General features: G+C 43.9%; 1 non-coding gene across 1 annotated transcript; it reads left to right on the top strand.

Moving 5' to 3' along the window:
- Positions 1-4,587: 4,587 nt before the first annotated feature.
- On the top strand, positions 4,588-4,694 carry LOC145354617 (U6 spliceosomal RNA). Its single transcript, XR_013888884.1, has one exon. It is a non-coding gene; the product is annotated as a U6 spliceosomal RNA (small nuclear RNA).
- Positions 4,695-17,058: the final 12,364 nt, after the last annotated feature.

The following is a 17,058-nucleotide window of genomic DNA, read 5'->3' on the forward strand; positions in this document are numbered from 1 at the left end:
TACATTGCAGAAGGAGGCCATTCAACCCATCACCGACCACAATCCTACCCACCCCTATTCCCATAGCTCAAATATTTACCCTGATCGTCTGTCTGAAACTAAGGGGCAATTTATCATGGCCACTCCACCTAACCCGTACATCTTTGGACTGTGGGAGGAAACCCACACAGACACAGGGAGAATGTGCAAACTCCACACAGCACAGTGATCGAAGGCTGGAATTGAACCTGGGACCCTGGTACTGAGAGGCAGCAGTGCTACCCACTGTGCCACCGTGCCACCCTAATCTGCCTCTTCTCCAGTCTGCTGGTAGCCCACAAGCAGCACCTAATGTAGACGTTCTGGTCATTTATTGAACTGCTGTTTCTGGGAGCTTACTGAGCCAGGTTTCTCACACCAGAACACTGACTACATTTTAAAAGTACTTCAGTGGCTGCAAAGCGCATTGGGATGTCCTGAGGTCATGAAAGATATTACCTCGATGTCAGTTTAACTTACTGAATACTGCATGTTCAGGATTATATACAAGGACATTTTAGATGCCTCTCAGGTTTCTGCCCCTATCCTATAAGTGGATTAGAAAAATAATAGGCTTATGAATAAACAATCTTGGAGCAATTTGAATTATCTTTGGGATCAGAAGGAACCTTAATCTGCATTGAGGCAAATGGAAAAAATAAATTATTAACATGAAGAACAGTCAATCATGACAAACCAAAGGAGCTATAGAAAGGAATGTAAGCTCCAGATCAGTCCTCCAAATTGTCAAAGAAGTAAGCTTCTGTATGAAAATATTTTCCAGGAATTTAAAATACCAAAATGGTATTTTATGCTGTTGTGGCACAGTGGTCAGCGCTGCTGCTTCACAGTGCCAGGGGCTCGGGTTCGTATCTAATCTTGGGTGAATGTCTGTGTGGAGTTTGTACATTCTCCTTGTGCTTGCATGGGTTTCCTCCGGGTGCTCCGGTTTCCTCCCACACTCCAAAGCTGCGCGGGTTAGGTGTATTGGCTGCGGTAAATTTTCCCTCAGTGTTGAAAGGTGCGTAGGTTTTGTGGATTAACCGTGGCAAATGCGTGGGGTTATCAGGGATAGGGCAGAGAGAAGGGCCTGGGGAAGGTGCTGTTTTGGAAAGTCAATGGCTTCTTTCTGCACTGTAGAAATGCTATCTTTCTGTGATAAAATAAGGATTTGAAAAATGTTGTACAAAATTTTACTTTTGTTGGGTTTCTAATGTTTTAAATGATACTTTCAGCAAATTTTAACATTGGCACAATGCAAAATGGCAGCTCAGTAAACATCACAAATTGAAGCACTTTGATTGGTTCAGCTCCCTTTGTGAATAATTGGATGAATAATGGCTATTGGCTGGTGCTTGACCATAAAGGGGTGAAAGGGCAATGTGGAGAATTAGCAGTGGCAATATAAATAGTTAGATCTTAGGAATACCTTAACAAGATGGAGTATTCACACTGGAGGTAAAGTGGACTTTGGAATAGTGCAGGCTGGGCAGTGGGCAGTGGGTGGTGTGTGAAGCATTTTAAATCTTGTATTATCCTGAGACATTGCTTGGAAAACAACAATTAATTTGAATAAGGGCATTTTTACTTGGCTTTGAATCATAAATAAGGAAAATCAAAACATTTTGTCCATCCAAAAACCTTGCAAAGTAAAATCTGACTTTCAGTATACAGTTTACAGTGGGCATGTCAAAATGTACCTGTTACATTAGAAAGAAGAATTCTTTTTGACTGACTGTATGCAAAATGTGAGTAAAAGGGAAACTTCTTGATGGAAGGGCACCCTGTGGTAGAAATCTACTGTGCATAATGTTGTCTGGCAGCAATGCACCATTGAGCCATGATAATTACACTTGAATTTGTCTTCAGTAGGATTTTCGGTCAATATCAAAGTTGATGGAGGAAAGATATCACCAGGTGGGACAGTTCTGTGTCTTAATGGTAAGTGCACATGGTCTACTCTACTGTGCACCATTCATCTTGGGTGCTGGGCATTAAAAGTGGCCTCCCACTCTCTCTGTCCCTGTCTCTCTGTGGAATGAAAGAACAGAAACCCCAATTCTCCTTCCCTTACTCTCCATAATCAATGTATTTTCGAAAAGGAGTATGCGGACAATTTGAATACACAGCAGCAAGCTTTCATGGGTTTAAATAAAGAGGATTATTTATCCCTTAAGGTCCAATGTTACATCATTTACTTGGCACACTCACATATACACACATGCATGCACGTGTACACACGCATGCAGACACATATGCACACACTTGCATACACACGCATGTGTGCATACACATACATGTGCACACACGCACGCACACACATACACACATATGCACACACACATGCATACACACACACTAAGAAAACATATAGTTAAAAAGAATAGTGAACTTTTATAAGTTGTAAAAAAATTCTTAATTTGTATGTTTTTCTGCATTACAAGCCAGGTAAAAGAAAGGGGTTTTCACTCCAAAATAGTTGTCCAGGTGGATTCAATTGTCCAAGTCATATATCAGGATTCTTGCAGAGTTCTCTTGAAGACATGGATTTTCAATGGATCACAAAGCTATTTGCTTGTGCTATTTGTAACAGGAGGTCAAATTTGCATATTGATGGACTTGAAAGATATTAGGTTGGGACTCTGTGATGTTGCAGTCTTGGAGTTTAAGGCATAAATGTTGCTGCTCTTGTTATTGCTGTTTTGTGTTCTGTCTTTTGCAGAATGACTGGTTTCTCTCTGCTTCTTAGGATAATAGAATTCATTATCAGTGGCCAGTTTCTGTCATGTAATCACTTGATCAATACCAGAATGATTTGAATTTTGGAACCATTGCTATGCAATGGGTGATGGATGATGCCATTCGCACCTACTTATGATTAACTGGTTCTGGCAGTTTTCTTTGTGAAATATCGAGTTCAGAGACAATGGGCAGGATTTTCTGGCAGTGCTCACTCCAAAACTGGAAAAAAAAAGTGTATATGTAAACTTTCCTTTTGATGGCGACAATACTGATTAAGTCAATCGGGAGATGAGTCTAAGGACCCTCCAGACTTATAAGGAAAGCTCAATGACTGCACAGTGAAGAGTTTATCTGTAAACACAGCAGCATAGATGTTTACATCTGCCTTACCTTAGACCACCACATTGTAGCTGCAACTTTCTCTAAGATGGTCTGAACAGAGGTGTCCACCGATTGAATGTGAATGAAGCAATAACAGAAGTTTGTCTTCCAGCTCAGAAGGAGGACACAGTACTGGACTCTGATCTGGCTTTTGGCTACCTTAACAAAGGAGGAGCACCTTCAGAGGAAAGATCCGCTTTGAGAGTCTAGGAAGTAGGTGCAGGTAAACATTGCTCATGCCAGTAAATAGATCCCTGATATGGGTCTATACAAGGACTTCAGTTGCCAAACGGAGCTTTCTGAATCCCCTACTGAATTTTGTTGGGAGGCAACTTCAAGGGTGTGAGTCATTGACTGGAGGGTACCACAGCTGCAGTCCGAGCTGCCTGCAAGGCCCCACTTGTGCTGATTTGCTGTTCAAAGTCCTTGGCCAGCGCAGAAATGGTTGAGGAATGTCCAATGTTGGTGTGAGTGGTTGTAGCTGGGTGGGCAGGCTGTGGGATCTGAAGTGATTTTTAATGCTGGCATGTTGGTTCTATTCCTGCCACCATAGGGACTCTGCTGTTATTCCTTGGCATGGTGATCTTACCCATACGGGCTGGCGTGATAGGAGATAAACAGAAGGTGGATCGGGAAGATCCTTGTGTAGTGGCAGGCTTGAGTTGATGTTATCCTTCTCCAGGAGCTTTCTTGCTGCAAATTCCTCCTAATGTGAGGGAATGGGATGTTGCTGGGAAACAAGGGAGTTGAGTTGATTGGTGGGTACCTGAGATGATACACATAGTTATTTTGAACTGGGTATCTAAAAGGCTAGTATAGGATGAATTGGTCCAGACTGGTGCACGTTATTCTGCAGTCGAGCGGACACTGGTAAGGGATGAAGTGGAATTATTCATTCTATACACAGCAGAAATCTGGGCTGGAGGGAGAGTTTGTTAAGTGGATAAAAATGCTTTCTTAATGCTACCTGCAGCAGTTCTCATGAGCAATTATAGATCTAATAATTTTAGTCCTGCGTGGGGGAACCAGGCAGAGCTGCCCACCAGCCCAGTTGTTGTTTGCAATAGTTTTCGAGCCCTTGGCTGAGTCAATTATTCATAACCCTTCGATATTTGGCTTGGCGAATGGCAGAAAGCAGTGTTGATGATGTGATATTATTTCTGTCCAAGCCAGAAATCTGTTTCTGCTTTATTGACATTGTGGCTTCGTTTGGTTCTTAGGTTATAAAACACATATTGCTGATGTTCATTCAGCCAAAGAAACATCAGAGTTTTTAATGAGTATTCAAACTGACCAGAGTCAATAACAAGCCAAGTAGAAATGGGGGCCCTTCTTATCCATTCTCACATATTCTAAGATGAGAGACTAACTGATATAATGTAATATTTGGCACACCAAGGTCCCCTTTTGAACTTGGAATTTGTAATTTGGCCAATTTTAAGTGAGGTGCTCGCTTTGGCAGCACATCTACTAACATTGGAACGATACAGAGAAGATTGGCATGACCCCTGCGCAAGGACGGCATGTAAATTCGTGAAGGAGCTAAACCCTTAATTTCTTTCAGACCTCAGCAGAAAGTAAAATTGGTAACATCTGAGACCATGCCATTGGGAAGACCTCCTCCCCTTTCTCCCCTTCCCTTCCATGTTTACCTATTTAGGTATTTCTATTAACCCCTTAATTCTGCCAGTTGTATAAGGCAAACTTTACCCCCTACATCGCTGATCCTCTCTGTTTTTATCATGTTGTGCAGAATAGCACTGATTAAGATGAATATGTTACCTAGATTGCTATACAGATGTTACCAATTTTACTTTCTGCTAAGGTCCTGAAGGAAATTAATGGAGGGTTTAGCCCCTTCATATGGAACAAAAAGAGACCTTGTTTAAAATTGGCTGGTGTTGAACCCAGGTCCTTGTTGCTGTGAGGCAGCAGTGATAATCACCGTGCCACCATGCTGTCCCCTCCACACAGACAGTGACTCAAGGCTGGTATTGAACTCAGATCCCTGGCACAGAGGTAGCAGTGCTAATCACTGTGCCACTGTGCCAACATCTCCACACAAACAGTGACCCAAGGCTGGCATTGAACCCCGGTCCCTGGCGCTGTGAGGCAGCAGTGCTAATCACTGTGCCAGTGTGCCACTCCTTCTACACAGACAGTGACTCAAGGCTGGTATTGAACTCAGGTCCCTGGCGCTGTGAGGCAGAAGTGCTAATCACTGTGCCAGTGTGCCACTCCTTCTACACAGACAGTGACTCAAGGCTGGTATTGAACCCAGGTCCCTGGCGCTGTGAGGCAGCAGTGCTAATCATTTTGCTGCTGTGCCGCTTTATCTCAGAAAAGAATCCCAATACATTTTTTTAAAAATCCCTCAATGCTTCTTCCACTGTAAGGGGCTGGGACTTGCATACAGGGGTTCCAGGGGAAGCGCACTTCTCCTCTGAAATGAAAATGAAACACTTCATTTAAAACACCAATAAAACGACAGAATTACATTTATTCTCCTGTTGCCTTCCAAATAACTCAAGCAAAAAGATCATCATGAATGGTTGGTAAGGATTGAGACTATTAGCAAGGAGCAGAATCAGCAATAGATGAGTGAATACATTATGTTGCTGTTCGTCTTCATAAATAACGGCGAGCTGACCAAGGACGATCAGTGAGCACTTGGTGTCCATGGAGCTGTTCCATAAACAGAGGAGGGAAAGGGAGAAAATTGGCAAGATTAAAATAAAAAGAAATGTTTTAGCCTCACTTTGAGCATATTTTAAAGTTCAAATCTAAAAACAAAAGGTGTACATTTAGGTTCATAAATGAAATCCCAAATCTCCTGTAATCATTGAACAAGAAATTACTCCAAACTCATTTGAATAGGAATTGTGCTTGTTTGCTGATCTAACAGATGATTCAGAGGTAAAGGCTGTGTGCTTGTGGACATTGGAATAATGTTGGAAAAGGGCCAGCACTGTAAGGGCCCCGGGTGACGATGCCCAGGCGTTTCCCCAAACAGCTTACAATATCAGGCAGAAGGAAAATCCCAATGGATATAGCGGCTGGATTGCACAGTTAATGTGAATAGCTTCTGAGATTAAGACAAGTTCAAAGCAGCCACGGCCAAACATATGGCCAGCTGGAGCTGGATCCATGCATTGCCTAGAAATGAAGAGTTATTAAGTTGTTTTGCACACTGTACAAAGTATTTGTTTATATCCATCCAGCCCGTATGGTTTCCTTAGCTACCCAGACAAGGTGATGCCCTGCTTTTCACCATTTTGGGTGTGGCAGGAAGGGACACGGAAATAGCAGCTGTAGTCAGGATTGCCAAGGTGGGAAGAATGGCAGTGGTTCAGTGTCTTGTGTGAAAAGACTTGGGTGAATGTTTTACATTTTTTGAAATTTCTGTCGCAGGTTTTAACTCGAAATATGTGCTCTCCATAGATTTAGAGAAGTAGGTTTACATCTTGTACATTCACAAGCAGCCTTGATTTGATCACAAGTGAGACAATTGACAGCAGCGCAAAGGAACTTTATGCTCATTCTTTGATCATTTGGGCAGATGGGGAAACAAGCCAGCTAATCAATGGTGTTGTGACACAAAATAAACTTAAGGTGGAAATGAATCACATTGGGGTGAAATTTCCCCCATTTTCGGGCTAAGTGCCCGTGCTGGCGTGAGAATGGGCATGGATCGCGCTGGCGCTGGGAGTGTCTGTCACATGGGATTTACCCACCTGATGGATGCAATTTCATAATCCTGTGAACAATGCCTGGCATCTCAGCCTTTCAAAGATCGAGGCACTGTTTTTGAAGGGTGCCTCGATCTCCACGTTCACGGATCCCTGTGCTCTTCCCCTCCCCTCAAACTGAAATGGTGACCCCCCCCACCCCCATCAACCAGTGAAACACCACCAACCTCTCAGCAAAGAGCATTATCCTCCCCCCACCCCCCCATTCAAATAAGGGCCATCACCACCCCCCACCACACAGGCATGAGGGTGACATGACCTGACCGTCCCCCCCCCATCCCAGCTCCTGCTCGGCCCCAATTTAGTTTAAACCTCCCCAAATAAATGAGTGAACTTCGCCATGAGAACATTTATTCAAGGTGCAATCTGTTCCTTTTGCTTAGGTAACATCTTCACTAGGTCTTTCCCAATTCCCAATACCCAAAGTATCTAAAGCTTTCCTTTCTGTACCATGCCTCAAGCTACACGTTGATTCTCTTTATCTATTTCTATTTGTAATGACTTTAATCAGGCAATTGAGGTGGGCCGGTTAGAACATGCACTTCCTGATCAAAGGCCAAATTGAAGGGCCAACCAGGGAGCCTCTTGCTTTGTATTTAAGCTGGAGTGTCAGTTCTCCTGGAACTCCTAGTGCAGGCTGCTTACTGAAAGCGCTATGTATCTTGTTCTCAGACTTGTAAATGAAGGGATTTTGGTGAAGGGATTTCTGCCTCTGAGGACTTATTACATTATTCTCGTTAACATATGGCACTGGGAGATATCCAGAAATTCTCGGCGGCACAGTGGCACAGTGATTAGCTCTCTGCCTCACAGCTCCAGGGATCCTGGTTCAATTCCAGCCTTGGGTGACAATGTGGAGTTTGCACATTCTCCCTGTGTCTTCATGGCTTTCTTCCCACAGTCCAAGGTTTTGTAGTTTAGGTGGATTGGCCATGATAAATTCTCCCTTTGCATCCAAAGATGCGTAGGTTAGATAAATTAGACATGATAAATGTGTGGGGTTACGAGGATGGGGCAGGGGAGAGGGCTTGGGTGAGATTGTCTGTCAGGGAGTCAGTGCAGACTCGATGGGCCGAATGGCCTCTTCAGCATTATGGGAATTCTATGATTTTATGATATAGGCACAAATTGGTTCTAAGCCTTACAGCCAGTGGAAAAACCAGAGTGTTTCCCACTGGCATTAGCATTGTCTATCAGGTGTCATTCACCCACCTTAACCACTTAAATGTTTGCGCATCGCAAAACATGCTGGCCAGACTGGCTTTACAGAGATCTCAGCATTCAGAGACAGGCCACACACCCCCCGCTGACATGGGGAGCACCTCCAACCCCTAAGAACAGAGGGGCATCTCCCCCCACAACTGAGAGAACTGGTCATCCACCCCACCGCAGCCCCCCCACCCGCCACTGCCACACCATGCAGACATGAAGGTAATCTGTCCCAATCAGGGGCCTCATTCCACCCCCCCCCCACCCCCTCCCTGCACCCCACCTCCCCTTCCACAAGAGAGACACTCTGAAATAGAGTCTCCTCAGGCCTTTGTTCCTAACCAGAATATTTATAAACGTTTGGGTGGAATGTTCCCGTCCCACCCACCATGCGAATTGTAGCAGGCGGGGCACAGACCATGCAAAAGTCCCTTGACTGTGGGCTGGATTTTCCAATCTTCAGGCAAGCAGCAGGAAAATCCAGCCCTCTGTTTTTGATTGACAGGTTGGATCAATTACCCATTCGCCTCGACGTTTTACTTTTCCTACCACAATGCATAAAGAGTACTTGAGATGCATTCAACCGTGAAAGGAAAGACAAATAAAGCTCCAGGCAAGTGGGCAATTGATTCAACCTGTCAATCAAAGGCTACTTAAACATAATGGAGCCTGACATTGAACGAGCAGAAAACTTTTGAGGCTTTTTGAACTTTCCAAGAAGGCTGAGAGTCCTGAAAAAAAAAAATGCAGTGTCGAAAGAATAGGCCTGAGTGAGCAAGGAATGAAAAGGTTCATGAGGCTTCCTGCATTGTGTCTACAATGAACTGTCTGATCTGCTGTGCTGCTCTCAATCAGAATGATCAAAGTGGCCAAGCTGCCCCTGCTGCTTATTCAGGCTACAAAAGGGAATTCCCCACTGAAACTAAGATCTCCTGTCAGTCTGAGGACTTCAAAGGGATCGTCTCACACCTGGGGCTTCTAAGAGAGAGAATCAGAATCTGTTGTTTAGAATAAAGTGCTGCTGTGATTTTGGAGACAAGTGTTCAGGGGGAATGGATATTAAAGTGAACAGGCCACTTCAAAGGTTTCACTATACCCAGACAAGAAGGAAGATTTTGAACTGAAAGCTGCTTGAGATCACCATGCGAGGAGTGATCACTACTTTTCCCAGAACTGGAAGGGGTAGTCTGGCCTCGAGACCCCACTCCCGGGAGAGTGTCATGAAGTCAACCACTGCCACCCAGCACAAGCCTACCCAACCCCAGGTCCTTTTGGGGCAACCCTGCCTCCTCTGCTGTCCGGCTGCAGAGAAGGACAAAGACACATTACTTACCTCCTTGCCCCCTCTGAATCAAGGCACCAAGTACACGTTTGTCAAGATCTGCCCCAAATCTGACCCGGTGGACTTCCCGCTGGGAAGGTAGAGGATGAGGGAAAGAGGTGGGAGCAGGGAGGGGGCTACATATGGAAGACTGGAGCATCTAGTCTGAAACCCAATCATGGCAGTTAAATGTCTACTTATGAATATTAATTAGGTGTTGGAACCTAATCAGGGCTGGCAATGTGGGCCAGTAGAATTGCAATGGGTCTGATGCCTGGCACCGCTCCTGAATTAGCCCTGATGCCCAATTTTCCTGGCTGTCGGGATTCTGGCCAGAGACTGGTGGGCCGGGTGAATAACTAAACTCCTGAAAAATCTGCCTGCCCTCTGTATGTGATTGGGATTGTTTTACACCACAACTTCTGGCTCACTCCTTTCTCCCAGTGGAATAATCCATACCCTCCTCATAATGTCCTTTACCCTGGCACGAGGGAGAAAATACATCATGTGGAACTCAGGATGATGTTTAGAGAAATGCTGCCCTGTTCCCTTAACTATGGAATGTTCTATAATGACTGAACTTCTATTCATTATTGTTTCCTGCTGTGGATCAGTCCCTTATTCACTGGTGCCATAGTTTGGAGTGCACTCCTTCCAGGTATTGTCACTGCCAGCACACTCCAATACGAAACACTATGGAACTTCTTTTCTATTTAAAATCATGGTATAAACACCAATTGTTTATCCTCTGGGGAGTTGATGGCTTATTGGTATTATTGCTAGACTATTAATCCAGAAACTCAGCTAATGTTCTGGGGTCTGGCTTCAAACCCTGCCATGGCTGAAATGAATTCAATTTTTTAAAAAATCTGGAGTTAAGAATCTACAGATGATCATGAAACCATTGTCGATTATTGGAAAAACCCATTTGATTCACTAGCGTCCTTTAGGGAAGGAAATCCGATGTCCTTACCTGGTCTGGCCTACAAGTGACTCCAGAGTCACAGCAATGTGGTTGACTGTCAACTGCCCTCGGGCAACTAGAGATGGACAATAAATGCTGGCTAGCCAGCGATGCCCATGTCCCGCAAATGAATAATAAATAAATAAATGCTTGTAATTGGATCAATGTAAAATTTCCAATTTGGCCCAGTTATATCAGAGGTCCCATTCCAGGACTTGGTCATAATCTAAGTTGATACTTCAGGGCAGTATTGAGAGAAAGCTGCACAGTTAAAGGTGTTGGTTTTCAGATGAGACATTAAACAAAGATCCTGCCTGTTTGTTCAAAAGATGTCTCAACATTTCAAAACGGATTCATTATTATTGGCTACAAAGTGTTTTGGGATATTGTGAGGATGTGATAATCGTTGCAATCAATCCAAATTCTTCCTTTAAAACAATTGTTTTCAAAACCGTTTTTCAGAAACACCCATGAGCTATTGAAAACTTGTGTTGCCATTACTTTCCCAATCAAATCATGTCAGCCTACCCATGATACAAATACCGAGTGCACTTTGCAGGCTAAAGTTATAAGCTGCTGATTTAATTCTTCCTGGATTAACTACATGTGTTCCAATGCCTGTAAATGAAACAATATCAAGGTCACCTTTCTATCTCTCAGGCTTTCCTTCCATTCTGAATACTTTGTTCAGAATTGGTGTAGGTTTATCCTTTAACAGGAGCCTGTTTATTTCCTAGTGCAGTATAAAGCCTCTGCCTCAAACTCATTAGACAATAGTCACAGTTTTATTGCCCATCAATGTCATTCACTGTTGCAGAATGTCATTAACAGGCAAGCTGTTGTCTCACACATAATAGCTCTTTAATCAATTGCTAATAGTGTTTCAGTCTTGCGTATATAATAAATATTACACTATTGAACAGAAATACTGCACCTTTATACTGGGCAGCAAAACAAAGTTTTCTCTTAGCCTGGGAATTTTATAAAGCCAAAAGTTTTCCCCCAGTCTTCTGCTGTCTTATATATTGTTTCTCAATTTCCCTCTTGAATTCTAGTAACTGTATGCAGCCCATCATCTTCTCTGCAATCCTCTGAGACAACATATTAATGAACTCAACACTTCTTACTTAAGAAATAAAATGGGTTCATAATAATCGATTAGAATTTTCATGGTATAAGTTAAAATGTTGTACTTTGGTTCATGTAAGTAAGTTTTATTGTGCAACAATATTTGCATTCCCTGACTTTAGGTGACATGACATACTTTGTAAGCTTGGGGTTGAGACCTTACCACTGCATCCCAGTAAATAATTAGATTCTATGACTATGTAATTATTGTAAGAAGTCTCACAACACTAGGTTTAACACCAGGTTGTGAGACTTCTTACTATGTAATTATTCACTGGATTAAAAAAGCATAATAAAACCACAAAATAAATTGATGTTTCACAAGCTTACATTATTTTCTATTCTTTCAGCTAAAGCTTCTGACCCACAAGCCTGCTTTCATGTACCTGTTATTATGGATAAATGGGGTTTTGACTTAAATAGCCCTGATTTCTCCTCTCATCACCAGTCCATAAACAGAAAGGTGCTTTGATTTTGATTTCCCCTTTATAAATGATAGTGTGTTCCCCAACTCCTCAGTTTTGGTCTGATCTAATCTTTACTAATAACCCCACAATAAACTTGAGATAGAATGAACTCAGGGGATTATTTATTTGCACACACATAAACATGAGGTGGCGGGTGGATTGAGAAGAATGGTTTGCAGGGCAAAGGCAGCAGAGAAAATAATTATTGTTCCACATGAGTCCAGACTCAAATTCCAAAAGTGTATTCCTTTACAGATGTCAGCAGGTTGAAAAGTGATGCTGGATAACACGCTTCTCCTGTAGAGATGCCTTCCACGCTGGGATAGGTGAATAGAGATGAATTAATCTTGTAGCAATGGTAAAGAAGTTCAGAAGTTCCAGTAGAAACAGTGTAAATGGGAGTCAGGCATTCAAACCTGTACAGGGCCTCTATTCTGAGCTGTTGCTTGGTAAATGGAAGATGGCGGTCTGATTCACAGTACAGCAAGAGAGAATAACTGGTTACCAAGTTAGGGGGATTATGTCCCATGACTCCCACCTCTCCACTTTGACTTTGACAAAGGTTATGTGTTCCTATGCCTGGGATCCTGAGATAGACACATAGAAACTAGGAGGAGGAGTCAGCCATTTGGCCCTTCAGGCCTGCTCTGCCATTCACTTTGATCATGGTTGATCATCGAATTCAATATCCTGATCATGCCTTCCCCCCATATCCTCTGATCCCTTTAGCCCAAGAGCCATATCTAATTTTCCAGTGAGACCTGGGAAGTTTTTTATTTGCCCAATAAATTTGTACGGGGAAGAAACCCGAGACTCTACATGTCTAGAATCTCCCACCCTCCCCCCTCCTCTAACCTAAAAAAAAGACTTGGATTGAGAGCAGGTAAGCTTTCTTCTTTCTTTTTCTTTAGCTTATTCCTCTAACCTAAGGGGGTGAGGGAACATCAGGCAAGATCTTTCTTTCTTTTTATTTAGAGGGAATGGCAGGAAAGGCAGTGCAATATTCCCCTTGCAGAATGTTTGAGGTGAGGGATGCCGTCAGCTGATTTCACCTATGGGAAGAGCACACATCTCCAGCTCCTCAAAAACCGCGTTAGGGAACTGGAGCTGGATGAACTTCAGATCATTCAGGAGGCAGAGGTGATCATAGATAAGAGCTTCAGGAATTTGGATACTCCAAAGAATGAAAATAGATGGGTGTCGGTGAGAGTGGTTGGGAGGAAACAGCCAGCGTGGGGATTCCCTGTGCTCGTTCACCTCAGCAACAAGTATACCACGTTGGATACTGTTGAGGGGGATGACCTACAGGTGGTAAGCCACGGTGACCGGATCTCCAACACTGAGTCCTTCCCTGTGCCTTAGAAAGGAAGTGGGGAGAGCGGCAGAGCAATAGTAATTGGGGATGCGATGGTTAGAGAGACAGATAGGAAATTCTGCGGGAGCAAAAGAGACTCATGGATGGTATGGTGCAAGGGTTCGTGACGTCTCGGACCGTGTTTTCAGGATCCTTAAGGGGGGTGGGGATCAGCCTCAGGTCGTGGTGCACATCAGTACCAACGACATAGGTAGCAGAAGGGATGGGGATTTAAAACAGGAATTTAGGGAGCTAGGATGGAAGCTGAGAGCCAGGACAAAGCATGTTGTCATCTCTGGTTTGTTGCCGGTGTCACGTGCTAGTGAGTTGAGGAACAGGAAGAAAGTGCAGGTTAACATGTGGCTGCAGGGATGGTGTAGGAGAGAGGGTTTCATACACATGGATAATTGGAGCACATTCTGGGGAAGGTGGGACCTGTACAAACAGGACGGTTTGCACCTTAACCAGGGGGGGCACCAATATCCTGGCAGGGAAATTTGCTATGGCTCTTTGTGGGGAGGGGGGGGGGGATGTTAAACTAATTTGTCAGGGGGGTGGGAAAATGAGATGTAGTCCAAAAGCCAGTGTTGAGGATCGTGAGGTAGTAAGAAAGGTATCAAGGTCGCAGGAGAGTACAAGCAGACAGGACGGTGGGTTGAAGTGAATCTATTTCAATGCAAGGAGCATCAGGAATAAGGTAGGTGAACTTGGAGCGTGGATTAGTACTTGGGATGATGATGTTGTGGCCATTACGGAGACATGGTTAGAAGAGGGACAAGAATGGTTGTTGGCAGTTTCAGGGTATAGATGTTTCAGCAAGAGTAGGGAAGGCAATAAAAAGGTGGAGGAGTAGCACTGTTAATCAATGATAGTTTAACGGCTGCTGAAAGGCGCTTCGAGGGTGAGGTGAGATGGGCTGAAGTTAGAAATAAGAAAGGAGAGATCACATTCTTAGGAGTTTTCTATAGGCCCCCAAATAGTAATAGAGATGTGGAGGAGGAAATGGCAAAGCAGATTATGGATAGACGTGGAGGTCACAGGGTAGTTTTCATGGGTGACTTTAACTTTCCAAATATTGATTGGAACCTTTATGGATCGAATAGTTCGGATGGGACACTTTTTGCACAGTGCATGCAGGAACCAATATGTGGATAAGCCGACAAGAGGTGGCGCCACATTGGACTTGGTACTGTGTAATGAACCGGGCCAAGTGTTAGATTTGTTTGCGGGAGAGCACTTTGGAGATAGTGACCACAATTCGGTGTCCTGCATTATTGCAATGGAGAGGGATTGAGTCACACAGCAGGTCAAGATTTATAATTGGGGCAGAGGTAATTATGATGTGATTAGGCAAAAATTAGGGAGCATAAGATAGGAACAGAAACTGTCAGGTATGGGCACAAACGAAAAGTGGAGCTTTTTCAAGGAACAAATGCTACGTGTCCTTGGTAGATATGTCCCTGGCAGGCAGGAGGAAATGGCTGAGTGAGGGAACCATGGTTCACAAAGGAGGTTGAATGTCTTGTTAAGAGGAAAAAGGAAGTGTATGTAAGGATGAGAAAACAAGGTTCAGATGGGTCGCTTGAGGGTTACGAGGTAGCTAGGAAAGAGTTAAAAAAAAAAGGGCTTAGGAGAGCTAGGAGGGAGCATGAGAAGTCCTTGGTGGTCAGATAAAGGAAAACCCCAAGGCATTTTACTCTTCTGTGAGTAATAAAAGAATGACCAGGATGAGGTTGGGGCCAGTCAAGGATAGTAGTGGGAACTTGTGCATGGAGTCAGAAGAGATAGGTGAGGCGTTGAATTAATACTTTTCTTCAGTGTTCACTAAGGAGAGGGGCCATGTTTTTGAGGATGAGTGTGTGATACAGGCTGATAGGATCGAGGAGGTAGATGTTCTGAGGGAAGATGTATTAGCAATTTTGAAAAACCTGAGGGTTGATAAGTCCCCTGGGCCAGATGGGATACATCCTAGGATCCTTTGGGAGGCAAGGAATGGGATTGCAGACCCTTTAGCTTTGATCTTTGGATCCTCACTGTCCATGGGGATAGTGCCAGAGGACTGGAGAGTGGCGAATGTTGTTCCTCTTTGCAAGAAAGGAAATAGGAATGACCCTGGTAATTATAGGCCAGTTAGTCTTATTTCGGTGGCCGGTATGTTAATGGAAAGAGTCCTGACAGATAGGATTTATGACCATTTGGAAAGATGCAGCTTAATCCAGAATAGTCAGCACGGTTTCATGAGGGGTAAGTCCTGCCTCACAAATTTAATTGAATTCTTTGAGGAGGTAACTAAGTGTAGACGAAGGTAGAGTAGTTGATGTCATATACATGGATTTTAGCAAGGCGCTTGATAAGGTTCTCCATGATAGGCTCATGAAGAAAGTAAGGAGGTGTGGGATAGAAGGAAATTTGGCTGATTGGATAAGTAACTGGCTGTATCATAGAAGACAGAGGGTGGTGGTGGATGGAAAATTTTCAGACTGCAGACCATTTACCAGTGGTGTACCGCAGGGATCAGTGCTGGGACCTCTGCTATTTGTGATTTTATCAATGACTTGGAAGAGGGGGCTGAAGGGTGGGTCAGTAAATTTGCTGATGACACCAAGATTGGTGGAGTAGTGGATGAGGTGGAGGGCTCTTGCAGGTTGCAAAGAGACATTGATAGGATGCAGAGCTGGGCAGAAAAGTGGCAGATGGAGTTTAACCCTAATAAGTGCGAGGTGATTCATTTTGGTAGGACAAACTTGAATGCGGATTACAGGGTCAACAGCAGAGTTCTGAGGAATGTGGAGGAACAAGAGATCTTGGGTTTCATATCCACAGATCTCTGAAGGTTTCCTCCCACAGTCCAAAGATGTGCGGGTTAGGTGGACTGGCCATGCTAAATTGACCCTTAGTGTGAGGGGGACTAGCTAGGGTAAATGCATGGGGTTATGGGAATAGTGCATGGGTGATTGGTACAGACTCAATGGGCCGAATGGTCTCCTTCTGCACTGTAGGGATTCTATGAACTCTGTGCAGCCCAACAACTATCCCCAGATCTTTGTGTTATTTAATTCTGGCTTCTTGTGAGTGCAGTAAGAATTCTCACAACACCAGATTAAAGTCCAACAGGTTTATTTGGTAGCACGGGCCACTAGCTTTCGGAGCGCTGCTCCTTCACCAGGTAAGTGGGAATTCTGTTCACAAATTGGGCATGTAAAGACATAAACTCAATTTCCAAAATAATAATTGGAACGTGAGTCTTTACAGGTAATCAAGTCTTAAAGGTGGAGACAATGTGAGTGGAGAGAGGGTTAAGCACAGGTTAAAGAGATGCGTACTGTATCTCTTTACCCTCTGCTTACTCCTCTTTCCACTCACATTGTCTGTACCTTTAAGACTTGATTACCTGTAAAGACTCGCATTCCAATTATTATTTTGTAATTGAGTTTGTCTTTACATGCCCTATTTGTGAACAGAATTCCCACTTACCTGATGAAGGAACAGCGCTCTGAAAGCTAGTGGCCCGTGCTACCAAATGAACCTGTTGGACTTTAACCTGGTGTTGTGAGACTTCTTACTGTGTTTACCCCAGTCCAACGCCGGCATCTCCACCTCTTGTGAGTGGCCAGTTGTAATTGCTCAGTCATTAGGTTCAGCTGCCTGGGCTCTGGAATTCCCTCCTTTAAACCTCTCTGTTCCTTAAACTCTCTTTCCCTCTTTAAAATGTTTCTGCAATGGCC

Source organism: Carcharhinus amblyrhynchos, chromosome 17, assembly GCF_965287045.1.
Source record: "Carcharhinus amblyrhynchos chromosome 17, sCarAmb.v2.hapA, whole genome shotgun sequence".
Lineage (NCBI taxonomy): Eukaryota > Metazoa > Chordata > Chondrichthyes > Carcharhiniformes > Carcharhinidae > Carcharhinus > Carcharhinus amblyrhynchos.